This window comes from Ovis canadensis, chromosome 3, assembly GCF_042477335.2.
Source record: "Ovis canadensis isolate MfBH-ARS-UI-01 breed Bighorn chromosome 3, ARS-UI_OviCan_v2, whole genome shotgun sequence".
In the NCBI taxonomy this organism is placed as follows: domain Eukaryota; kingdom Metazoa; phylum Chordata; class Mammalia; order Artiodactyla; family Bovidae; genus Ovis; species Ovis canadensis.
Window position 1 is genome coordinate 62,097,823 of NC_091247.1, and position 27,114 is coordinate 62,124,936.

General features: G+C 49.2%; 1 protein-coding gene across 2 annotated transcripts in view; it reads left to right on the forward strand.

Moving 5' to 3' along the window:
* Nucleotides 1-27,114, forward strand: part of LIMS1 (LIM zinc finger domain containing 1) — an 82,060-nt gene that overhangs the window by 16,580 nt on the left and 38,366 nt on the right. The window contains exon 1 of one of the 2 annotated variants that reach the window (XM_069580422.1): nucleotides 8,797-10,113. The exons of the other annotated variant lie outside the window; for it this stretch is intronic. The gene's annotated coding sequence lies outside the window, so the exon portion shown is untranslated. Of the gene's footprint in view, nucleotides 1-8,796; nucleotides 10,114-27,114 lie in introns of those variants that run through there. 2 annotated transcript variants of the gene reach the window in all.

Sequence of the window (27,114 nt, forward strand, 5' to 3'; positions counted from 1 at the left end):
GTGTGGAGAAAAGTAAGTCTCAAGATGTGACAGGAATACAATCCCTCCCTGGCCCCGAAGAGATCCACTTTCCAGAACCCAGGGTTTCCGGAAGCCAGAAGTGCTGGCAGGCTGGTGTGGGGGAGGAAACCTTTTTAGTGGCAAAGTAGCGCGGCCCTGAGTTCCCTAGAGAAAGACAGAAAGGCTCGAATAGGCTCCATCCCTCTTCTCCCAGGCCTGACACTTCTCACAGCAGTGTCTCGGGTATGTGGCCATCCTGGAGGTGAGGGACTGGGCAGGCACAGACCCTGAGGAAGGGGACGACAGACTGCCCTGCGGCCCTCACCTGCAGGGGTGAGGGAAGGGCACAGAGCTATTCCTCTTGCTGCTGAAGAGTTGGCCTCTGAATACCCAGAGACCAGAGAGATCTGGGCTCTAAGAGAACTGGAGTAAGTCTGAGTAGCTGAGGGACAGGTATGCAGATCTCATTTGTTTTATATATATATATATACATACACTACATTAGTTTTATATATATATATATATATTACTAATGTAGTTATTGTTCAGTTGCTAAGTGGAGTCTGACTCCTGTCACCCCATGAACTGCAGCGCATCAGGCTCCTCTGTCCTCCACCATCTCCCAGAGTTTGCTCAGACTCATGTCCATTAAGTTGGTGATGCCATTCAACCATCTCATCGTCTAGCCCCCCTGCCCCCTTCTCCTCCTGCCCTCAATCCTGCCCAGCATTAGGGCCTTTCCCAGTGAATCTAATGTGGTAGCATTTTTCCAAGCTGCTAAACATTGCAACTGTCTGATTCTCTTGTTAAAATCTCTGGGCTATGAACAAGCTTATGGACACCATGTTAGTATTTTTATTGCTTTCCTTTCTGCAGTAAGTGCTGAGTGTCTGTGTATTATTTATTGTGAGGGACTTGGCTATTGTGCATCCTTCCTCGGGTTACAGTGCGGTACAAGAGACTCAGTGTTTATAAAGTAGCGGTAATAACTGGTAAGACAAAAGCTTGCTTTTCAGATTGTCTTTGGAGGTCCTCTGCTGGAGGAGAGAGGCCTTTCAAGGGCTGGAGTGAAATACCACATAGTTTAGGGGTCTGGGTCTTCGCCCACATCTCATCCTGTGTGGAAGCAGTGGTGGTTCTGTGGGTCCCATGGGGCAGATGGGAACTGAGAAGTGTTTGCAGTTCTGCTCTGCTGTCCTGGATGTTCTTGTGGAGCTGTTGGCAAACAGTGTGGACACCCCGAAAGAAAACGTGGGTGGGTGTGATCACTCATCACCCACGTGGCTGACTGAGGTGGGCAGTGGACGGTCTCCTGGAAGTGCTGACTGCTCCCCTGGCCTCTCGTCCAAGAGGGAAGGGAGCCAGGCGGCCTCATGGAACGTCCTGTAAACACTTTAGCTGAAGGGAAAGGTGAGCGCAGTGACCGTTTCAGACGGTGAGCATTACACATTTCATCTCTTCCCAGAAGACTTGCTGTTTATTTTTTGTGCATTTAACACATAATCCTATATGGTAAAAAGACACAGAGATGAGTGGGCTTTGAGTCCTTGCTTGAGGGGCTGTTCCATGGGTGGAGGGGCTGGTGGCCCCAAGCGTGGCTGACGGGGAAGGTCTCCCTTGGAGCCGCGTGTCCTCTGAGATCCCGGCCAGGTCTGCCTGCCTGCAGGCCAAGAACCACTGGCCCTGACATGTTAGAAAGGAGGGTAAAGGGTGACGTTCTCCCAGAAAATGAGGCTTTAGTGCAGTGGTTGCAAAACTGCCATGAGACACAGACATAGAGGCTGTGAAGTGCGTGGGGCTCATGTGTGGGCACTGGGGGTGCTGTGGGAGGCCTGACCGTCGCAGAGCCTCTGGGGACAGAGGACCTGGGAACCGCAACCGCAGCCTTTTTCATCTTCACCTGACTTTGTGCCCATCCTGTGCGTCTTGGTGTTTCTGCTTCACCTCCAGGAATTTCCCTTCATTGGGTCTGTACCCACAACACCCTCCCCCAATCCATCCTCTCGGCCTGGAACCTGGCCCACCACAGTTCTTGAACGTGCAGTGTTAGCGAGCTTTGCTAATTCTCTTTGGCTTCCTGGACTGCACCAGGCATGCTTGGCCAATGCTCCCCAAGTTGTAGTGAAGAGTGAGGCTCTTCTTTAAAAAAAATTTCCCAGTGGTAAAGAATCCACGTGCCAGTGCAGGAGACAATGGATTTGATCCCTGATCCAAGAAGATCCCACATGCCTCAGAGCAGCTAAGCCTGTGTCCTACAACCTACTGAGCCTGGCTCTCGAGCCGGGCAACCATAGCTACTGAAGTCTGTGTGCTCTAGAGCCTGCCCTCTGCAATAAGAGAAGCCCACACACTGCAACTCGAGAGTAGCCCCCACTCACCACAACTAGAGCAAAGCCCAGGCAGCAGCAAAGACCCCGCACAGCCAAAAATAAGACAAAACAAAGTAGTAAGTTAGTTAGTGTTAGTCACTCAGTTGTGTCTGACTCTCTTCAACCCCATGGACTTTTTTCTAGTTCATTCTTGACCGGTGCTTCTGTGAAGGACAATAAAAATTGGTTACTAGAAAAGTGAAATGAAAAGAAGCCATATGAATACAAGTCTCATTTCTTCCTTTTAGATTCGGAAGGCGTCAGATTCGTAACTTTATACCTGTTTTCGACTTTTGCGCTGACCTTGTTGTGGGTGGAGACTCTCACCGTCTCTCGCAGTCACAGGTACACCGAGGAGCTCTGCAGCAGGAGGCGCTGCTTCCCCGTGTGTTTTAACTGCCTGCAGCGATCTTTCGGCCATGTTTTTAGTTTCCTGCCTGGAATGTGCAGCAGCTGTTAGCCAGTTATCTCGACTAGGAAACTGAAAGGAAACTAATGGTAGTTGAGTTGCTGTGTGCCAGCCAGTGCGTGAAGTGTGTGTGTGTGTTTGTTAATAACTTATTCATTTCTGGCTCTGCTGGGCCTTCATTGCTGCGCAGGCTTTTCCCTGGTTGCTGTGAGCAGAGGCTGCCCTCTAGTTGTGGCGTGCAGGCTTCTCATTGTGACGGCTTCTCTTGTTGAGCGTGGGCTGTAGGGTGCACGGGCTTCAGTGGTTGTGGCACACACGCTCTAGAGTACAGGCTCAGTAGTTGTGGTTCACAGGCTTAGTAGCTCTGTGGCAGGTCGGATCTTCCTGGGCCAGCGATGGAACCCGTGTACTCTGCATTGGCAAGTGGATTTTTATCCACCATTCCACCAAGGAAGTTCCTTCTAATGTATTGTTGAATTTGCTAATGTTTTGTTAAGGATTTTTGCATCTATGTCTATTAGGGATATTAGCCTATTTTTTTTTTTCTTACAATATTCTTGTCTGGTTTTTTATGTCAGGATGATGGATGCTGGCCTTCTAAAATGAGTTCGGGCGTGTTCCTTCCTCTTTTATCTTTTGGAAGAGTTTGAGAGTCACTGGTATTAACTCTTCCTTAAATACTTGGTAGAATTCAATAGAAGTCTGGTCCTAGACTTTTGTTTTCTGGGAGGTTTTGTTTACTGAGTCAGTCAACTTACCAGCTCAGATTTTCTGTTTCTTCATGATTCTGCCTTCTGCCTTCTGCAAAGTGCTTTTAATTTTTATTTCTAAGTAATCCTCAAAACAACCCTGCAATACAGTAGGTGATATTAGCCCCAGTGGAGGGGTGAATGAATTCACTTGAGTTTGCAGGCTCAGTTAGGTGGGCCTGAGACCTCACTGTGGGCAGTTACGTCCCAGTCTCTGGGTACGCAGGAGGAAGCTGAACAGACGGAGCTCCCATTCTTGAGGGGCTTATGTCTCTGCTGTGGGGAGAGGTCAGAACCAAACACGTCAGATGTATTAGGTGGTGATGAGTGATGGGTAGAGAAGGAGGTTGGAGAAATGTCTAGGGGTGGGAGGTGGAAGCAGACTTCACTGTCAGGACATCCCGAGCAAAGATTTCAAGGGGCTGAGGAGACCCCTGACACCCAAAGCCAGCTGTGGTGGTGAGGGGCCTGGAGGTTTTTGAAGAGCTCACTGAAGTTGAAGACCTTCCTCCCAGGTAGTAGATGGCTGATGTGGGTTTGCACTCAATTTTGGCTTTTTTATTATGCTTTAACATCTTTATTCAGTCTCCAGGTTCTGGTTTAGAAGACGCCTGAATCCAAATAAAGTGGAAGCCCACTTGGGAGTTTGTGTGTGTCGAGGGGTGAGGTTGAAAGTCTGCTCTTTGTGTGGGTTTTGCTTTTGATTGGGTCTGGATATTTACTAAGGCTTTGAATATCTTTTTCCTAAGGGCACACAATAACAAGAGTTTTGTGGTTGAATTTCTATTTTGAAGTGGGTGAAATTTCTCCAGGCGCTGCAGAACTCTAGACAGCATCAGGAAAAGGCTTTTCAAAGGAGAACAGCTCATTAAAGCTCTGGAGAGCATCTGGTGTTGCTTTTGTTTGAACACTTCACAGTCAAGGGTTGTGCATGTTGTCCCTGCTCTCACAACCCTCTGTGGGGCAGACGGGTCTACTCTGAGTTGATGGGTGACCCCCCCGGGGGCTCTCCTCCCTCTGGCCGCTCTCGTGCTGCCCAGGACCCCCTCTGCACAGACCCTGTACCTGTGGTCCAGGCTGCTGAACCCCAAACTCCCCTTTGCCTGTCACTCAGCCCCAGAATGCATTGTGGAGAGTGTCGTCACTCATGACTCTGGGGTACAACTTTCTCACTTCAGCTTGAACTTGAACGCCACATAAAATTCCCATGGCTAGTATGCCCATACATGCCCAGATGAGAAATGTGACATAACTTACTCAAGATGATCATCCCTGGATTGCTGCTACACTGTTGTGTTTTTCATCTGCAATTTGGATTGAGCTTTTGTGGGTTGCTCATGATTTTATCAATGAAATGTATTATATGGCTCCTATGGAAATTCCAAAATTGCAAACTTAATATAAAATTGGCTTATAGAACTTAATATAGAATTGGCTTCAAATTTTTCATGCTTGAGTTGGGGACTAATTAAATATTGTTCAGTTTTTACAACCTTGCTAATTTTTTAAAAAGACTTTATATTTTAGTGTATTTTTAAGTTCAGAGCAAAGCTGAGGGGAAGGTATAGGATTTCCTATACACCTTCTACCCCACATGTGCACAACCTCCTCTGTTATCAGCATCCCTCACCAGATGACGCATTTGTTGCAACTGATGAACCTACATTGACAGATTGTGGTCCCCAAAGCCCCTAGTTTACATTAGGGTTTATGCTTGGTATTGTAATTCTGTGGGTTTGGAGAAGTGCATAAGGACATGTGTCCATCATTCTGGTATCATACAGAGTGGTTTTTTTTTTTTTTAATTTCATTTATTTATTTCTGGCTGTGCTGGGTCTTCTTTGCTACACGAGCTTTTCTCTAGCTGTGGTGAGCCGGGGCTACTCTCTAGTTGAGATGCGCTGGCTTCTCATTGCAGTGGCTTCTCTTGTTGCCGTGCACAGGATCTGGGTGGGCAGGCTCAGTAGTTGTGGTACATGGGCTTAGTTGCTCCGCACCATGTGGGTTCTTCCTGGATCAGGGGTTGAACCCGTGACTGCTGCATTTGCAGGTGGATTTCCTATCCACTGAGCCACCAGGGACGCTCCAGATCGTTTTTATGGCCCCCAAGTCCTCCACGTTTTGTGTCCTCATCTCTCCCCCGCCCACTCCCATGTTGAAATTTAATAATTTGAGTAGTATACCTCCACATTCAGTGGGGAATACTTTTATTCCTTTTTAGTATTTAGCCACTGTAGGCAGCATCCACTTGGTAACAGGCCCCAGCACCTTTGTGGGCATCAGTCCTGACTTCTCACACTACTTTTCTCCTCAATAGTTTGTTTTATCATTTGTGACTTTCCCTCCATGGTCAAGGGGGATTGGATTTTTAAACCTGGAGTGGTGTATTTTTTTTTGATACATTTGCAAGCATAGGACTTCCCACATGGTTCAGTGGTAAAGAATCTGCCTGCCAATGCAGGAGCTGCGGGTTTGATCCCTGGGTCAGAAAGATCCCCTGGAGAAGGAAATGGCAACCCACCCCAGTATTCTTACCTGGAGGATCCCATGGATGGAGGAGCCTGGTGGGCTGCAGTCCATGGGGTCGCAAAGAGCAGGACACAGTTGAGCGCACATGCATACACACACAGAAGCGTAGTGTGTGCTTCTGAAATGGGAGCTAACCCTTCTTCTCTCAGTGGGAAACAGAAGTCAGCAAGCTTGGCCCCATGCCTGTGCAGCCTGGCCTGACCCTCCCCTGTCCCCTGCCCCCCACACCCAAAGTGAGCTTGAGGCACAAGCCTGGCTCCCAGCCTCGCCCTTTAGCACAGCCGCCTCTCCCTCCCAGCTGTCCTCCCCTCTCTCCTTCTCTCCTTGGAGTCTGTTGGGCCCTTTTCTCCACTATAGCCTCAGGGTCCTGTTTTCCTGGACTGAGGGTCTGCACTGTCCCCCTGACCTGCGGTGGGGACGGGGGGCAGTGCAGTTGTGCCCTCCTGTGCCCACCTTCCCTCATAGGCCCTCTTCACTCTTTTCTCTGAAAAACTGTGTCTTGGTTTGCAATGACTCTTCCAGAAGTCAGTCTGAGTCATCCAGGGTGTTTAGTCTTTCCTGAGAATAGGAGGGGGCATTGGATAATGGGTGATGTAGGATTCATGAGTCTGTAGCCAAACGTGACCCGCAGAGGTGCCAACAGGACAGAAGGAGTCACGGGTGGCACTGACAGGACACGCGCTCCTCGCCTGCCTCAGGAGGGACTGGACTAAGGCCAGTTTGATGTTTGTCTGCGCTTGCGATAGTCGTGGTGGGGCCACAGACAGGGCAGGGGGCTCGGGGCGGAGGGGAGGCTTGTGGCGGAAGACCCTTCAGGAGGTCTGTGCTTTGGCCATTAGGTAGCTTGATGACCTCAGAAATCCTCTGGATTAGTAGTTATCAGTGGAGCTAGAATCATTCCCTAAGGAAAGAAAAATGAAATTTGCTCAGTTATGTCCGATTCTTAGCAGTCCCATGGACTGTAGCCTACCAGGCTCCTCTGTCCATGGGATTCTCCAAGCAAGAATGCTGGAGTGGGTATTCCCTCCTTCAGGAGATCTTCCCAACCCAGGGATCAAACCCAGGTCTCCTGCATTGCAGATGGATTCTTTACCACCAGGGAAGCCCATTCCCCAAGGAGCCCCTGGGAGCTTGTGGGCACTTTTGTTACCTTGATGGTTTGGGGCACATAGATACGGAGTTGCTGGGGCCAGGGATAAAGGGTGAAGGTGGGGCCAGGGAGATGGATGTCAGAGTTTGCATCCATAGTTTCTTAAAAAAGGAGAAAGCATTTTTTTATAATTCTCTGAGCATAGCACCTACTTCTATTTTAGATATGGTAAAAGAGTACTTTTACACAGTTTAATAAACACTAGGTTTTCTAGGAATGCCTGGGATTTGTAAACAAAGTTTGCTTGGCTTTTTTACTCTCATAAGTTGTATTAATTTCTTTTTTATCATATTTAGAAGTTCAAATATGGGCTTCCCTGGTGGGTCAGATGGTGAAGAATCTGCCTGCAATGCAGGAGACCTGGGTCCAATCCCTGGGTTGGGAAGATCCCCTGGAGAAGGGAATGGCTGCCACTCCTTCTCCTATTCTTGCCTGGAGAATTCCATGGACAGAGGAGCCTGGCAGACTACAGTCTATGGGCCGCAAACTGTCAGACACAGCTGAGCAACTAACACTTTCACAGAAGCTCAGAGCCTTTAAGACAGTCAGTTCAGTTCAGTTCAGTTACTCAGTTGTGTCCCACTCTTTGCGACCCTGTGGACTGCAGCATGCCAGCGTTCTCAGTCCATTACCAACTCCCAGAGCTTGCTCAAGCTCATATCCTTTGAGTCGGTGATGATGGTCCATTGAAAAGGTTTTTGTTCTGGTTTATTTTGTTTAAATGAGAGATGATTGGTAAACTAAAGTTTTCTCCAGTGAGACAAGAGGCCGTAGGGAAAGCTTATATGTAGGGACGGATAATGATGAACTTTTGGGTTATAATGTGTTTCATAGTCAGGATGTAAGAAGAATGTTTAAAGATGGAGAAGTGGGACTTCCCTGGTGGTCCAGTGGTTAAGACTGCATTCCCAATGCAGGGAGCATGAGTCCAACCCCTAGTCAGGGAACTAGATCCTGCACGCTGCAGCAAAGACCTTGGGTGCCGCAACCAAGACCCAGCACAGTCAACTACATTTTTAAAAATGAACAATGAAAAAGCTCAAGATGGAGAGGTTCAGTAGCACTTGATAGACTAGGTAAAACAAGTGGGTTGAAATTATCCCAGAGCCTTTCAAAGGCAGAGCTGAAAAGCTATGCGTGGACATGGAACATGTTACAGGTTAGATCCGTGTATTCTGAATATCTCGTTTAAGGGATATTCCGTGGGGAGGAACTAACCTGATGGCATTGTGTCTGTCTGGGGGCCTATGAAGGAAAACAGAAGCCTGACCGTGGGTGAGTGGAGAAGGCGGGTCCCTTTATAGGGCACCCAGCCTCCGATGGGCAGGGGTTGACTTGGAGCAGTGACTTGGAGGGGGCTGGCCTCAGCGGCGCTTCTCCCTGGGACCTCCGCCTGCCCCAGGGTCCTCACCTCACGTGCGCATGTGTGTGCATGTGTGTGCATGTGTGTGTGGGGGGGGTGTTTATGCATGCCCTGGGGGCCTTGTGACTCCTGGGACCTCCGTCTGCCGCACAGTCCTCACCTCACTCGGGCATTGTGCATGTGCACACATGCCCAAGGCTTCCTCCCTTTCTTTCTCCTCCCAAGAGATGTGGCCCCTTCCTGGGGTTTGTGTCTGCAGCGGGAGTGGGGCAGGGGCCTGATTCTCCCCACAAACAGCCTGCCCCCAAGTTCCCAGAAAGAAGTGAATTAACAAAGACCAGATGATTCTGGCTGGAAGTTTACTGCGTGCGTATGACGTGAGACATCCACCAGCCCTGATGGTCGGGGCTGCAGGTGAGGCTCGGGGCCAAGCCTGAATCTCCGAGCTTCCTCTGCCCACAGAGACCTTCTGCTTGCCTCCCAGACCCCCCTCCTCAGGCTCTGTGCTGGGGCGACCAACGGAGGTGATGGGTTGTTTTCTTGTTCTGGATCTGCCTCATTTTCCTGGTGCCTCAGTGATAAAGAATCCGTCTGCCGGTACAGGAGATGTGGGTTCGATCCTTGGTTTGGGAAGATCCCTTGGAGAGGGAAATGGCAATCCGTTTCAGTATTCTTGCCTGAGAAGTCACATGGACAGAGGAGCCTGGCAGGCTACAGTTCATGGGGTCGCAAAAGAATCAGATACAACTTAGGGACTAAACCACCACCACCAGGTATCAGACATCAGGACTCTGCTCTGTAACAAAGGAGTCGGTTCTGGACTAGTCTTGTGTCCTCGTGAATCCGGGCAGGGCAGCCTTGTTGTGTCAGGAGGAGGAAGGCTGCCCCTCGACTCTAGCAGACACCCCTTACTCTTCCTCAATGGAAGCTTGGCACGAGGCAGCCCCAGTGGTGACTCAGCCAGGGCACAAAGGTCTGCTCCCACCGCCCAGCCCGATGGAGCACGGTCGCCCAGCCCTGGGTTTATTTTACAGGGAAGGCAAAGTAAAGACCAGCTGCTCGACCTGCTCTGTAAAGCCCCAGAGCCACTCTGCTCAGAGGTGAAGGTGTCGTCCAGACCTAAGGCACTCGGCTCTTTCTGTGCTGACCCGTTGTCAATCATTTTTCTCAGCCTTGCCCTGCACATTACAAGTGTCTTCAGTGAGTGTGGATGAACTTGGCAACTCAGTAAAGTCTGTAGAACAGCCCAGCAGGATGTGAGTTGTGACATCGGGGTGTCGTCTCACTTGAAACCACGGGGTTATCATGTAACCATCACATGGCTCAACTGCGTGCAGGAAGAATCCTCGATGTGGCTTCATAGGCTTAAATATAGTTCAGGGCACCAGACCTGGAGCGGAGATGAGGAAGTTCTATTCAGTGTAGGAAACCGGAGCTTAAAGATAACACGCTGTGATGGGAACCCGGCTTCCCGAGCCTGATAAGCCTGTGGAATAAGGGTGGACACACAGAGCGGGGCCTGTCCCTGAGTGTGGAAGTATCAGGTAAGGACACCCAGGTGGGACTGTGCGTGTGCAGGTAAGAGGACCCCCACAGCCTCCAGAGAAATGGAGGGGATGGCCCAGAGTGGCTGGACAAAGGCACTGTTGTACTTGTGGGTTTGTTTTCCTCTTGTCTTTCTCAGTCATTTGGAAGCAAATCTCAAAAGATGTTTGTCTAAACTTGCAAACCCAGAAGCAGAAAGGGGTCCTAGTAGCCTTTGGCCTGCTATTGTCTGTTCCCTGCTTCAAAGGGCAGCGAGGTAGTCTTGCTTCCTGGGTGTGTGTGTGACTGTGCAATGTGTGTGTAAACAGCTGTTGTTTTATGGGTTTCACACCAGAGTGGGTGAGGGAGGTTACTCCCTATGTTTGCAGAGAAATTGTTAACAACTTTGATAACATTTAGCCCTCCAGTTTATGGTCCTGCAGAGTTTTGCTATAAAAGATCTTAGGAATGCTTTTTGGGGTTTTATTATATTAAATATTTTTAACTCAGATCCTTTCTGGGGTTTTAAAACAGACCGCCAAACGGGTACTGTTTAACACTGTGGTTAGTGAACTTTGGTCGTGCAGTGGTGAGAAAAAACAGCGTGAGGATTGGGGGAGCTATTCTTACTCATTAATGGTAACTGTTTGAAAATTGGCAGGACATTTGGAGGAAAATAATGCAGCAAGTCTGCATTGTAAAACATTTAAGAGGTCATTATTCACCCCAAAAGGATCTCTTGCCTTATACAGGATTCACTGTGAATTTCCTTAAAGATGTAAATGTATTTATGAAACTGTTCAATTTACAGCTAATCTTCAGGAATAGTCGTGTGGTATGGGATGGGTGATGGATCAGGGAGTTTATTATAAATGTATTTATATTTATGTTACACACACACATATATATACACAATACAACCACACGTAACCATGAAATATGGGATAGTGATAGTGATCAAGAGAAGGGAATTATCTTTTTCAGGGGCAAGAAAGGAAAAAAAAAATGTTGAAAAGAGAGTTTCTCAGATGACAGAGAAACGGTGTAGCAGGACCATGGCGTGGACATCCTGCAGTGAAGGCTCCGTGATGGGGCAGGGGGACCCAAGCCTCCTCAGGATGGCTGGAGGAGTCTGAAATCTCACTGACAACTTCTTGATGTCAGTAGCCCTGAGGGTCCCCCAAGAAAAGATAGCACCTTTACAGGAACTTTTAAAAAAGTGTCTTTATTATTTTAAAGCAGAGGCCTTGCAGTGATCTTCAATTAGGACTTGCCCCCAAGTTTTTACAACACATTGAGGATCCACTTGTCCTCAGAAGGAGGGCAAAATGGGAGCTGGCTTCTCTCACTGCCTCCGTGTGGAGGACAGATCTTAGCTACGACTTAGCCTGTCGTTAGCCTGTAGTAATCCATCTGCACTGTGGACTAGAGTTAAAGGGTGGGTGACGTGAGGGCATGTGTAGGAAAGTATTTATGTTCCACAGGTGTGCATGCTAAGTCGCTCAGTTGTGTCTGACTCTTTGCGACCCCATGGCCTGTAGCCCAAGCTCCTCTGTCCATGGGCTGTTCCAGGCAAGAATACTGGAATTGTTGCATTTCTCCTCTAGGAAATCTTCCTGATGCATGGATTGAATCTCCAGGTCTCTGGTGTTTCGTGCACTGACAGGCGAGCTCTTTACCACGGAGCCACCTGGAAAGTCCCTTTATGTTTCGCAAGTCGCTATAAGTATCCCATGGTATCGACAGGGGAATTGGGTGCTTTAGCCCTCCAGGTGAGAGTTGGGGGGTCAGGTACATAGAACATGAAAAATGGAAAAATAGATTTACCAAATCATCTTGCTGGGGGCGAGAAGAGGTAGATACGCCCTAGGCAGTGTACTGATGGGCTTTAATCCTGTGCTGAAAGGAGGTTCCTTTGCTGCTAGAAGGAAGCTCCTTGCACATGATGGGGGGGCGTGGCACCTAGTCCTTGGGCTCAGCCGTTTGTGGTCTTTCTTGTTGCTGATGGGCTGGCTCAGGGCCGCCTTCCGCACTGACTTACTCACTGGGCCTGGTTATCCTTGAAACACTGAGGTACAGCTGAAGAGCATGGCTTTTACGGTGACCAGACTTGGGTTCAGATCTTACTTTTGCCACTTCCATGATTCTGAAAAAGTTATTTACTATGTGAGTTGCAGATTCTTCATCTGTGAATGATCATAACCTGTAATCTATGAATAGGGAGGATTAATTGAGATCACGTATGTAGAAGGGTTCTAGCTTGGTACTTGGTGAGATCCAGGTGGTTGACAAACATTCTCTCCTGCCCCTACCTTTTTTTTTTTTTTTGGTCTGTAACAGGTCTTAGTTGCAGCCCTCGGGATCTTCAGTTGCTGCGTGAGGGATCTGTCTAGTTCCCTGATCAAGGATCTGGCTCCATCCCCTGTGTTGGGAGTGCAGAGTTTTAGCCATTGGACCACCAGGGAAGTCCCAGCCCACCTCTTTTTAAAAACTATTTTTATTGTAGTAAAATACCTCTAACATAAAACTCTCCATTTGAACCATTTTAAGGTATAAGTTTTAGTGCATTAACTACATCCACATGCTCTACAACCGTCACCTCTCTCCATTGACAGGACTTTCCGTCATGCCGAGTACTGTGCACCTGAAGCCCTAACTCCCCACCCCTGCTCCCCACCTCAACGGCTCCAATGCGTTTCCTGCCTCTGAACTTGCTCGTGCATCTTACATGAGTGGGTCATATGACACGTGACGTGTGGGTCATACGACACGTGACGCAAGTGGGTCACATGATGCATGATACACACAGGTCATGTGACATGAGTGGGTCACATAACACTACACGAGTGGAACATGCGTGGGTTGTAAGACGTGACGCAAGGGGGTTGGATAAGACATGACACAACTGGGTCACGTGATGCATGATACACATGGGTCATACAACACATGACACATGTGTATCAAAGCAGTGTGACGTGTGGGCCACACGACACGTGACACACGTGGGTCGTATGACACGTGACCTCAGTGTCTGCCCTTCCACGTAGCGGCATGACTTTGAGGCTCACCCTGCTATACATGCATCTGGGTGGCTTTCCTTTCTGTGGCGGCTGTTACTCCATTGTGTGGATGGGCCACATTTTGTCACCACTCATCTGTCGAGGGACCCACGGCAGTTCCTGCCTGCTCTCTGTTGTGGGAGTGCTGCGGTGCACTTGGGGGTGCGGGCGTCTGAGTCCCTGTTTTCAGTTCCGTGGGGTGGGGACCCGGAGGTGGGATTGCCAAAGCGTATAGTAATTCTCTGTTGAACTTTCTGAGGGTCCACCAAACTGTTTCTTGAGCTTTGGTTTTTACTTTACTTTGGATATTTGGAGCTTGCCTCCTTAAAGACCTGAAACTCCTGGAGGAGGTCAGGGTTGAAAGGAACCATGTTCTGTTTAGTGTCTGAGATTTTCACGTGTTTTCTCCCCTCTTCAGAGCAACCCCCCACTATCGTGCCCAGCCACTGCTGCAGAGACTTTATCTTCCTTCTTTTGCTTTTTCCTTGTTCAGCCTCCTCCCCTCTCTTCCCTTTCCCTTCCTCCCCCTGCTCTGCCCATCCCCCCACCTTCTCAAAGGGGCATGGCAGGGGATCCTGCAGGGGTCGTCCTCCACTCCCCTCTCCCCCTGCCCAGACCCTGCATTGCTGTCATGGTGGGAGGGGTCCTGGAGACGAGATCCTGGCATGCTTGTCAAGCTTCCTTCAGCCAGATCCCAGAAGGGTTGGCACCTATAATCAGTGATGGCAAGTGTTTGGGGAAAGGTGGGTGGAGAATAAGAAAATAATATCAACCGTGAGGACATCATAAAAGTGGCTTTTCCAAAACCCGTCCAGAAATGAAGCCCGGGCTGCTCAGTCAGAGGTGACGGCTTCGTCAAGTTGCTCTTCATCCCTGTGGTCCTGATTCACCCGGTCAGTCATTGAAAGTCTGTATTCAGTGTGACTTTGCTCATTTCTCAGGCCATTATGAAGGTCTCATTCATTATGTGTCTGACCAGGCCCTGCCATCAGTAAAGGATGTATCCATGCTACAGTTAGGATAGAGCAACATTCAAATTTAGACGGTAGCAGTGAGTTATTAATAACAGTCCTAAGGAGTCCTGAGCCGCTGCCAGAATTTCAAAGTTAATTGTAATGATTTGTGAGGATCTAAGAGGAAGGAGTGGGTGGGGCCCTAGGAGGGGCTGAACTCTGAAGGCTCTCTGCCTGCCCGCCTGGTGGGACCCAAGTCTCTCCCTGGCTCTGTGACTCACCCCAGGGTGGCTGAATCAGCTCCTCAGTGTGTCTACAGGACTTCTAAGGCTCTGAAAGAAAGGGAAGCCTGTTTGTTGAGAGCTCAGTTAGTGTTGCTGATGGTGGAAACACATTCCTTTGTTTATAGTACTTGTAGCCCTGGAGGGAGTTTGATACACACTTTACAGACAGGAGTCCAGCCTGCAGGTGAGGAGACCTGGGCAGGTTCCAGGCCAGGCTGCCCCGAACCCCACCCTGGGCTGCGTGCTACCCTCAGAGGATTCAAAGCCTTCTGTTCCCTGAGCTTGGACGGGGGTGCCCGAGTTTTCAGCTCCTTGTCCTCTGAATGGTTTCTGGGCCACGTCTCTTCATTCTGGAACAGGTCTGTGATCTTGTCTAGGACGACTGTCCATAATACATCAAATGAGCCATGCCACATTTGCACAGTTTTCTAGCAACCACGTGTAGAAAAGAACAGATGAAGTTAATTTTAATAATAGATTTGATGTGACTCAAAACGCCAAACTATTACCGTGTCCAGACTATATCCACACTATGATCATGTTAACAGTTGCTGGGACATTTTACATTTCTGAGGAATCCCGTGTGTATTTCACACATAAAGCTTGTCTCGATTCAGATAAGTTGCTGCCTGGCTGGCAGCTGCCCGACTGGACCGCGCAGAGCTGAGACAAGGCGCGAGGCTCACCCAGCACAGAGGCTTCGCTCCAAAGCCCGAGAGGGAGTGTGGGCTGGAAGGCAGCTTCTCCGGAGACGGGACAGTCCCGTCCGTGGGCGGCAGGGCGTCATCGTAGTGTGAGCATCTTTCTGACTGAAGGGCTGCTTGTGGGGATGATAGCCACACGGGCTCCGTGTCCACCACCAGCTGCCACCGCAGGAAAACTGCGCAGGAAAACTGCCAGATGCTGAACCGTGATTGGGCAAGGATGACGTGTCTTGGCATGTTTCCTGGCTATTGAGGATGGAAACCTCAGCCTGTAATATGTGTGTGTATGCTGCGGGGGCTGTGACATGCCTGCGGAAACAGCCCTGAGTGAGCGCCCTTATATGGGGATTCCCAGGCTTCAACTCCACTTGGAGCCGGATAAGTGACAGGGCAGACTTCTCTTCCAGCAAAGCAGAAAGTATTTTTAAAGGTTCTCGGAATTTCCCCTTCATCCTTTTCTTCCTGTGGTTCTGCCTGCGTAGTTGCCTTTGACCTGCTTCTCTTCCATCTCTCAGTCTTTCCCCGCCGAGCTCACTGTATCTAGTTGTCGTTGTGTTGAGCTGTGTGAGTTCTTTACGGATTTTAGGTATGAGCTCCTTGTCATATGTGTGGTGTGACTTTCTGTCATATGTGTGGTGTGACTTTCTCCCGTCTCTAGGTTCTCCTTCACTCTAGATTGTGTCCTATGCCACACAGAAATGTTTAATGTTGATACAGTTCCCACTGCCTGGTGTTATTTTTGTTGCTCTTTTTTGGGGGGTCATATCCAGTAAATTGTAACAAAATCCAATATAATGGTTTCTCTCCTGTGTTCTCTTCTAAGAGTTTTGTCTGAGCTGTTTGGAGTCAGCTTCTGTTTATGCCGTGAGGTTAAGAGCCCAGCTTTATTCTTTTGCTTGAATGAATGCTTGAGTACGTTTTTCCCACCATTTGTTGAAAGGACTGCACTTTCTCCCACTGAGCAGTCTTGGCACCCTTTTTGAAACCATTTGACGGTATGTGGAGGGTTTATTACCAGCCCCGAGTTCTCTCCCCTGGTCTGTGTGTCTGAACTCTTGCCAGCACTGCACTGTTTACATTATTGGAAATTTATAGATTTGAAATCAGGAAGTTATGAAACCTCAGACTTCATCTTTTTCAAGATATTTTGGCTTGGGGCGGGGGGCGTGTTCCTTGAGGTTCCTGTGACTTTTGGAATGGATTTTTCTATTTCTGCAAAAGATATCATTTTGTTAGGCTCTTTGAAAAAAGGGCCTCATTTTTTCCCCGTTCATAAATAAACTGATGAAAATACTCTATATGATAGGAAAAAAGAGCAAAAAATATTATTGTTTAATGCTAGTTTTCAAAGTATACTTCAAATATAGCTTTCAAAATAATTGTTTATTTCAACAATTCTCTGCAAAGATGAGGGTTTTCAATGCTACTTGCTTTCCCCTTTTTATAAAATACTTTTTAACTCTGCACATGCTGCAGGTCAGTAACCGCCCTCTGTAGCCAGGACATAGAAAACAGTTTGTTTTAATTAAAGTTAACTGACACTGTGGCCAGAGCACAGTCCCCTTACTTTAGGTATTTTGGCTTGTTTGGGGGGAAATTTATGAATCTTCCTGAACGTCAGTTTCGAGGCCCAGGAAATGGTTCTTAAATTCAGCCTCTTTAATCCATCCCACATGGGGTTTTCCTGATGCCTCAGCTGGTAAGGAACCCGCCTGCAATGCAGGAGACACAGGAGATGCGGGTTCCATCCCTGGGTCGGGAAGATCCCATGGAGGAGGAAATGGCAGCCCACTCCAATATGCTTGCCTGGGGAATCCCATGGACAGAGGAGCCTGGTGGGCTACAGTCCATGGGGTCAGAGAGAGTCGGACACGGCTGAGCACGCATGGCACAGCATCATAGCCCAAGCTGTGGGGTCTACCGTTGAGTCTTTCTGGAGAGGCTGGGGGTCTGTGTGTTGAGGCAGGACACCCCCTCCTACCCCCATCATCGGTCTGGCTCTGTCAGCCCCTTCTTTCAGCCTTAAGATCTCATGGTGGTATGCTGCCAAACCCCGAAAGACATGAGCAGTGCTATTAGCTGCGCAGGCGAGTGTTCTGCGTGGTTAGGTTAGGTGGTTGCATCAGTGGTCAAGTCATGTGGAGGTGACGATGTGCTGTGGAAATGAGGTGGGAGTGGGGCCCTTGAGGGGGCTCAGCTTGGTGTGAGACAAAATGTAACAAGTGCGTGGGTTCAGTGTCCTGTCCTGCATCCCTGGTGAAGGCGCATCTAACGAGGACATGACGAGGATGTGAGGAAAAAGCCCAGAGGTGCTTGGAGCAGGTGGATGGGTCATCAGGGTCTAAATTTGACTTACTGGGCACAGCCCACCTTGAGGCTCTGCAGTGTGCAGACCTTTGTAGGAAAGTGCACAGAAGCACGTACACAGACATGTTCTGATAACACAGAGGAGTCCTCTCCCCTCCACAGCTCGTGATTGTAATGGTGACTCAATTTCTGAAGTTTTTCTAGAAGCCTTGTGTTGAATGAGACAGTTAAAATATTGTGAATTCTTGACAATTGAATAAGCTGGCAGTTTACCAGCACAGGCCAAGTTTGATCCTTTCCAGCAGTGGCGTGTGTGTGTGTCATCTGTGTGTATGTATATGTGTGTATCTGTGTGTCTGTGTGTGTATATGTGTGTGTCAGTGTATATGTGTGTGGTTGTGTGTGTGTGTGATCCTTTCCAGCAGGTGGTGTGTGTGTGTACATGTGTGTGTGGTATATGTGAGTGTGTGGTGTGTGTGTGTGTGAAACAGGGAAACACACAGCCCTGTGTGTGTGTGTCTGTCTGAAACAGGGAAACACACAGTCCTGTGTGTGTGTGTGTGTGTGTGTGTGTGTATGTAAGAAACGAGGAAACACACAGCCCTGTGTGTGTGTGTGTGTGTGTGTGTGTGTGTGTGTGAAAAATAGGGAAACATACAGCCCTCTGTGTATGTGTGTGAAATAGGGAAGTACACAACCCCCCCGTCCACCTCCACAAACCAGAATTTCCTTGTGTACATTTTCTTTCTTTCCCCTTTTCCATTTGCAAGGAGAAGTGTGGTTCTTTGGGGACCTCACTGGTGGGCCAGTGGTTCAGACCCCGCGCTCCCAGTGCAGGGGGAATGGGCTTGATCCCTGGGGGGAGAACCAAGATCACACATGGCGAAAAAAAAAGCCACCAGGAATGCTTTTCCCTTAAAAGACTTCTCCCACATGTCCTCACATTAATTTCTCAGCTCGTTTCTCAGTGTCCTGTTTATGGTGATAACTACCAGCTGTGGGTTCCTGCCCTGTGTCAGGCTGTGCCTGTCACCTCTAACCCTGCCCTAACCCCTGCAGGGCTCACGTCGTTCAATTAGGACTGGTGTGTAGGAAGCTGCTGTAGACCGCCCAACCAGTTACCTTTCCAGTATATCAGTGAACTAAATTAAATGTCTACTCTCAACGAAGGTACTTGTTTGCAAATAGACTTTTTCACCAGGCAGATCTTAGATGTGATCTGAGGGGCAAAGAAAGCTTTCTGCTGAAAAGCATCTCTCTCTGTGGGTGATATTTCCATGTTGCTGTTCAAAATGATGAAGGTAACTGTCAGGTGAAGATGTTCTGGGGGTATTCTAGCTTTAACCTTTAACCTTGTAAAGAGGTTTGTCAGACTTTTTTTTTCTTTTCACAACTTTAGAGAATTGAAGGACATGTATGACTTCTTATAAGCTGGGAGGAAGGAAAAATCAATAGAAGCAGAGAGTGAAGAGGACGTACTTCCCTGGTGGCCCACTGGTTAAGACTGCACCTTCCAGCAGAGGGCGTGTGGTTCAGTCCCGGGTCAGAAAGCTAAGATCCCACATGCCTCTTGGCCAAAAACCAAAACATAAAACTGAAACAACATTGTAACAATTTCAATAAAGACTTCAGAAATGGTCCACGGAAAGAGTGAAGATGGACAGCTGGGCGGTGGGCATCAAGTGGAGGTCAGTGATGCTGAAACACCTGTTCGGAATTTTTCAGAGGATGAAGTCCTGAATGTCGGACACGGCTGGTTTGGGAAGAGAAGGGTGTGTCTGTTTCCTGAGCCTCACAGTCCTGTTCCTCTTGGCTCCAGCAGCTGTGGTCTTCCTCTCTGTGTGGGGTGTCCCGGCGGGAGTGCTGCCTCGGCTGGGCTGGGCAGGTGTGTTTGGGTCAGACTCTGTCTTGGCTCTACTGTTGCAGGCACCATGGAAGCTTGGGGTGTGTCTTTCTGTTGTTGTAAACCCGGTGCTCGTCCTTGTGAAGGCTGTGATTGGGGGTCTTTGGGGCATTCACTTTGGGAACCTACTGTCCGATATGTTGCTTAAGGAGTTAGCATTTTATAAAGAAAAGTCTGTTTTCTCACGGTTATACAGTAAATGGTGTTTTATGTGTGTTTATCAGATGTGGTTCAGTCTGCAGGCCAAGCCTAGCCGCAGCCTGTGAGCCAAGAATGGTTTTGACAGCTTTTAATATCTGAAAAACATGAAGGTGTGAAAATCACATGATATTCAAACATCAGTCTTAGGACGCAACCCAGCGTCTGTTAGCTGTCATCCAGGGCTGCCTCTGAGCCACAGAGGGGAGTGAAAAGTCACAACAGAGGCCTGGGGCCCTCAGAGCCTGAAATTGTCATACTCTGACCGTTTGGTCCAGTGGTTAGGACTCGGTACTCTCGCTGCCAGGGTCTGGGGTTTGATCCCCTATTGGCGGGCTGAGATCCCAGAAGCCTCATGGTGCCACCAGAAAGAAAGAATCTGCTGACCCTGCCATGGAGGAGGTTGCAGCTGCTGCTGCTGCTAAGTCGCTTCAGTTGTGTCCGACTCTGCGACTGCATAGACGACAGCCCACCAGGCTCCCCCGTTCCTCGAGATTCTCCAGGCAAGAACACTGGAGTGGGTTGCCATTTCCTTCTCCAGTGCATGAAAGTGAAAAGTGAAAGTGAAGATGCTCAGTCATGTCCGACTCTTAGCGACCCCATGGACTGCAGCCCACCAGGGTCCTCCGTCCATGGGATTTTCTAGGCAAGAAGCCTGGAGTGGGTTGCCGTTGCCTTCCCCCATGGAGGAGGTTAGCAGTCGTGAAAACTCTGTTTGATGTTAAATTTTAGACATCACTGCATTCAGATCCTTTCAAGTTAAATCCAGTTCTGTGGCAATGGCCAGATAGTAGTGTACTTTAGTTACATCAAACTAGTCCTCCCTTGGTCACCATCCTCATGAGTGGACTCTTGTGATGACTGGGAACTTGCAAACTTCCTTCCTCCCTGTTCTGGAAGGAAAACTGGAGACGTGTCGGAGCACCTGGGAGCTGACCTTGGTGGGAGTGGGAGGAGGAAGGGGACATCTGTGGGATGTGGGGTGATCTGAATCGAGCCCAGCACGTGGCAGTCAGACCTGTGCTCACCTATGGGAAGGTCTGTGTCTGTGTGTGTTTGAGCGGATGGCTAATTTATGTCGTTACTTTTTAGTGGGATCCCATGGTTTCTCGATTTCCCCGTCTTATGAGTCTCAACTGGATGCTGAGTCCTGCTCCCACTGGAGGGGCTGAGCCCGCACAGGCCTGGGGTCGGCTGGGGGGTGCAGCCGGGATAACGGGCAGGGCAAGCACCCCTGTACAGTCATCACACACCCCACCGCACAGAGTGAACAGAATGTAGTTAAGCCAGTGGTCTGCTCCCTTCACCAAGTTAGTGCTTGAGTGCACACGCTCTCACACGAGGACCTGTTTCTGTACGTCTAGTCAGGGCCGCTGTGTGTACGCTCTAGGCTTGCGTCTCTCCGGCCTGCGTATTCAGAGGAGAGGTGCTGGCCTCTGGTAAGGTCTGCTGGGATGAGCACCGGGTCTGCGCGTCAGCCTCCCACTGTGGACCGGCGTTGTCTCTGTTACTTCTTCCTGCTTCTTCGCTCCTGGGTTTGGAGTCTACACACAGGCCCCCCACTCGCCTCCCAGGGTGGTTGCGTCTGGACGCCGGCCCGTCTCACCTGGCTGTGCTGGTGTTAGGACTAATTTAAACCTTCCTATGTTGGATATATCTTACATTCATCCTTTTTTCCCCTACAGTTCATGTCCACCAACTTTCTCATCACCTTTGACTGGGCTTCATAGCATGTTTTTAAAATTTTCCCTTTTTTCCAGCTTTCTTGAGATGTAATTGACATGTAATTTCATGTAATTTTAAGGTGTATAATGTAATGATTTGAGACACGTATATAGTTTCCCAACATGTTTACCACAATAAGGTTAATTAACCCACCCACGACCACGCATAATTACCATTTTGTTGTGGTGAGAACATAAAATTTCTTCTCGTGAAAGGACTTTCATGTATACAGTATTGTTAAGTATTGTCCCCATGCTGGACAGCATATCCCCAAAGCTAATTGGTCTCGTAACTGGAACTCAACTCTATATCCTCTGACCAGCATGTCCCCTCCCCTCCCCGGCCCAGTCCCTGGCATCACCCTTCTGCTGTTTCTGTGGGTTCAGCGTTGTTTGATTCCACGTGTAGATTCGATCACGTAGTATTTGTCTCTCTCTGTCTGATTTATTTCGCTTCGTGTAATGCTCTAGCAGTCCATCCATGCTTTTGCAAATGGCAGGATGTCCTTTTTATGCTGAGATGCTTTCCTCTGTGTGTGTGTGTGCGTGCGTGCCTGTGTGTAAGAGAGAGAGAAAATTTCTTTATCTGTTCACCCCGCGATGGACCCTCGGGTTGTCTGTGTGTCTTGGTCCTTGTGAGCGGTGCTGCCATAACCGTGAGAGCACAAAGCTGTCTCTGCGATCATGATTTCATTTCCTTCCAGTATACACCCGGACGTGGGATTGCTGGGTGACACAGTAGCTCTATTTTTAGTTTCTTTGAGGAACCTCCCTGCTCTGTTCAACAGTGGCTGCCCACACTGACATTCCCACACACAGAGCATGGGGGTTCCCTTTTCCCCCCCACATCCTTGCCAGCATTCGCTGTTTCTTGCCTTTTTTATAAAAGCGTTACTGACAGGTGTGAGGTGACATTTCACTGGAGTTTGATTTGCATTTTCCTGATGAGTAGTGATGTGGAGCATTTTCTGTGTACCTGTTGGTCATCTGTAAGTCTTTGGGGAAATGTTTGGCTTTTTGTTTTTGGTTTTTACTTTTGAGCTGTATGCATTTTTAAAATATGCATCTTAGGTATTAACCGCTTATGTGGCATGTGATTTGAAAATTTCTTCTTTCATCTGTACATTATGTTTTCATTTTTTTATTGTTTCTTTTGCTGAACAGAGGCTTTTCAGTTTGATGCAGTCCCACGTGCCGACTGCTTTGGTGGCTTGCGTTCTTGGTGGGCACATGAAGAAAGTCGTTGCCAGGACGGATGTCAAGTTGCTTTTCCTTTCTGACTTCTCCTGGGAGTTTGTAGTTTCAGGTCTTGCGTGTAAGTCCGTAATCCCCGCTGAGTCCGTCTTTGTGCGTGGCGTGAGGTGGGCGTCCCGTTTCCTGTGTTTGCATCGTGCCATGCTTTCTGTGCTGTCATCAAGCACCATTCACAACTGGTCAGGTAGGCTTCTAGCATTGGTCACATACAGAGTGGGGGACACTCGGGTTCTCACTGTGGGTCGCTTTCCTGTGACGCTGCCCCTGAGAATGAGCTAACAATGCCCCTTTTCGGACTTGCCTTTTCTGCAAATTGTGTGCATGTAATACCTCAAGGAGCCACATGGTGGCAGAAGTGCAGCTTCAAAACCTGTTGGTGTACAACCCTGTTCCAAGAGAAGCATGCTCTGCGTCTTCATTCTTTTTAATGAAAATGTAGAATGTAATGCTTCCCAGGTGGTGGCGCGGTCACAGAATCAGACACGACGGAGAATGTACGTGCATGCACACACATACAGAGAATTAAATAGGAGCCTCCAAGTACCTATCACCCGCCTTAAATAAAGCGTTACAAATACAGTTGTATCACTGGGTGCACTTTATTGATGATTTTCCCTCCTACTTTTCCCCCAGGAGGAAACTAAGCTCTTGTTTATCCTTTTATTAAACATTTGTGTAATCTTAACAGTGCATATAATTGTTCAGTCGCTCAGTCATGTCTGACTCTTTGCAACCCATGGACTGCAGCATTCCAGGCTTCCCTGCCCTTCACCATTTTCCGGAGCTTGCTCAAACTCATGTCCATTGAGTTGGTGATGCCATTCAACCATCTCATCCTCTGTTGTCCCCTTCTCCTGCCTTCAGTCTTTCCCAGCATCAGGATCTTTTCCAGTGAATTGGCTGGTCACATCAGGTGGCCAGCATTGCAAAGGATTATTTATTCTTTTTCACGCAGAATCTAGGGATCAAAGCCACGCATGCCTCCTGCAATGGAAGCAGGGGGCCTAAACCACTGGACCTCCAGGAAAGTGCTTGTTTATTTTGTTTCAGATTTTATATAATGTGTATCATCTGTGTTACTATGCAAATTGGGCTTTTCTCTCAGCCTTGTTCTTGGTTCATTCATGGGTTGTCTGTGAAGCTTTAGTGAGCTATCTCTCTTCTCTGGGATTCCCTGATAGCTCAGCTGGTAAAGAATCCGCCTGCAATGCAGGAGACCCCAGTTCAATTCATGAGTCAAGAAGATCCCTTGGAGAAGGGAATGGCTACCTACTCCAGTATTCCTGGGCTTCCCTAGTGGCTCAGCTGGTAAAGAATCCGCCCACAATGTGGGAGACCTGGGTTCGATCCCTAGGTTGGGAAGATCCCCTGGAGAAGGGAAAGGCTACCCGCTCCAGCATTCTGGCCTGGAGAATTCCATGGACTGTATAGTTCATGGGGTCGCAAAGAGTCGGACATGACTGAGTGACTCTCGCTTTACTTTCACTCTCTTCTATAGCTGTGCGGTGTTGAATGAAGAACTCACAGCATGTTATATCTACTTTTCTGTTGACAGACATCGAGGCTGTCAATAGAGGGCTTGCAGACCAGGAGCTGGAGGCATAGGCCCCCCTCAGTCCGCTGTTCTGTACAACACACTTGGTCTTGAGAAAACTTGTTTCTTTAGAATCTTTGCCTTTTTCCCTGAACTCTTGGAAACCTGAGTCTTCACCAGACCCTGAAGGGAGACGGTCTCCAAGCAGTCCAGGAATCCAGTGACATCAAAGATTCACGTCTGACTCTGTCCACTGGCTTTTGCTCCCGAAACTAGAAGGAAGGTCCGTGTCAGTGGCCTCAGTCTCCTTTTGAACCTTCGGTACCTGTCCACCACTTTCATCCAGGTCGACCGGGGTCCTGGCTCCAGGAGGGAACGTGGGCTGGTGGGACGGGGAATGGGGTGGGGATGTGGTTCAGTCTCTCCAGCCTGTGTTTAGTCTGGGGTTGTTCTCAGGGTTCCTGTGCCCACAGTGGCTAGGAAACACCCTCCCACCCCCCTGGAGTTCTTGTCTCTGGACTGATAGTAAAATTGACACAAGATAGATGAACAGGAGACAAAGAGGCAAGTCTTAATTCCTGCACACGGAGGGAGGCAAGTCTTAATTCCTGTACACGGAGGTCTCACAGAAGTGGGACCCAAAATGTGGCCAAAGAAGGTGGCTTTTATATTCGTTAGACAAAGAAACAAATTTGAGATGAGTTGCCAGGACAATGGCAACCCACTCCAGTGTTCTTGCCTGGAGAATCCCAGGGACAGGGGAGCCTGGTGTGCTGCCGTCTATGGGGTCACACAGAGTCGGACACGACTGAAGCAACTTAGCAGCAGCAGCAGCAGCCAGGACAAAGAGGGGCTTACCTAGTGGCTCAGATGGTAAAGAAAGTGAAAGTCACTCAATCTTGTCCGACTCTTTGCAACCCAATGGGCTATACAGTCCATGGAATTCTCCAGGCCAGAATACTGGAGTGGGTAGCCTTTTCCTTCTCCAGGGGATCTTCCCAACCCAGGGATCGAACCCAGGTCTCCCACATTGCGGGCGGATTCTTTACCAGCTGAGCCACCAGGCAAGCCCCAGATGGTAAAGAATCTGCCTGCAATGCAGGAGACCTGGGTTCAGTCCCTGGGTCAGGAAAATCCCACTCCAATATTCTTTCCTGGAGAATCCATGGACAGAAGAGCCTGACAGGCTACAGTCCACAGGGTTGCACAGTCAGACAGGACTGAAGCGACTTGGCACGCATGCACACGTGACAGAACAAAGACACGCAGGCTTTGGACGCTCAATTAGTGAAGAATCTGAGCAGTCTGGCCTGGGGTTGGTCCCCTAACGAGGCTGAGGGTTTGTTTGTTCAGGTTCTCTGTCTCCACCGATAAGCAGATCCTTTATGGAGGCTCAGCTCCTGCCTCGGGGGGTGGAGGAGGGGTCACAGTGTCCATGTCGCAACCACCATTCTTAAGTACCTGTAGTTTAGAGTAATCCATGTGCCTTCGAGGAACATTTGGGGGCAGTTTCCCCTAGGCCCCTCACTGTGTGTCCCTGGAGCTCCTGGGTGGGCTTGTCCACCTGAGAGGCTCGGACAGACCTCCTGCTGACCAGTGGATGGGAGCTTGGGCCCGGGGGCAGTAGCGAGGCCGAGTGTTGCTCCACACGCCCCCTTGGTGGCTGTGCTTGTCTAGACACCGACCTGCTTTGACACTTGGTCGCCTCTTCTGCACAGCGAGGGTAGTGATGATCCGTGCCCGGCGGGACTGGGATGAACGCTGGATGGGCCATGAGCTGTGAGCAGTACTTCCATCAGCTCCGCACACAGCACCACGCGGACACGTCTGTCTGTGTCCCAGCCTTTTCTTTTGTAATACTTTTTGAAAATCTTAGATTCAAAGTGGATTTAAATGCTGGCTTTCCACAGGCAGGATTGAGGCAGAAGGGGTGCAGCTCGGGGTTCCTGTCTGGTTCGTCACCCCCCTCACCCCCTCCTCTCCCTAAATGCCCACCCCCCAGTCTCTCCTCTGAAGGCTAGGCCTCCTGGCTCCCAGGTCTGTGAGAGGGGTCTTTGCAAAACAAGTTTGATCTCAGGCCCCTGTGGTTCCCAGGCTCTTAGGATAAAGAGACCTTTGAGAGACAACCCCTCATCCCGCCTGGCTCTCTAATCTCATCCCCGCCCCCCCTGGTTTTGATGGATGACTTTCATCGAGGTTCCCCAAGAGGAGGAGGGGCGCTTTCAGAGGAACTGGCAAGCAGGTTAGGGACCGTGTTTTTGGTGACTTCTTTTCTGGACAGTGGATTCAGCCCTCTCACACTCTGCTCTACTGTTTGAACCTGCGCATGAGAAATGTGGGGTCTGAGCCTTCATGGATGACAAGGAGGCCAGTGTCTGGGGGGAGGGAGTATGGACGAGAGAGGGGACTGCTCTGCTCTATCAGGGAAACTTTGCTTACCCCAAAGGTGACTACTCATGTGATAAAATGTAAACTGAAAAGAACTCAATTCCACTGAGTTCAGAGTGTTTGCAAAACAAAATTCTTCTCATCATACGAGGAGATTAATGGCCTGGCAGCGTCCAGCTGCTCAGGCATCTGCAGCCTGAGGCTCCTGGTCTAGGGAGGGAGCCTGACGTGGGTCCCACCCACTGCTAGCCAGGAGGCCTGTGCAGCCTCAGCCCCCTCCTCCAAGGAGCCTGCCATGCAGGACACTGGCAGCCTGTCTTCAGGACAGAGGGTTTAACCAGCTCTCTTCACTCCCCGTGGCCTGAAGGGAGTGCGTGGAGCAGGCACACTGAGAACCTCGCTGACTCAGCTGAAGGGGCAGACCAGGGCCGGTGTTCTAGTTTTTATCACGAAAGAAAGTGTTCATGCTCATGGGAGGTGCTCAGCCCTACAAATACACAGTGTCAGGGATTCTGCGAGGAAAGTAGCATTTCCCAAAATCATGGAAGGGATGTGCCTTTATGATTCTCACTTAGGTAACGTCCGCTTGTTAAATGCAGAAGCAAAACAGGGTTAGGGTTAGGAGTTTCAAAGCTCCGGGGCATTCATCTCAAGCTTCAGTTCAGTTCAGTTCAGTTCAGTCGCTCAGTCATGTCCGACTCTGCGACCCCATG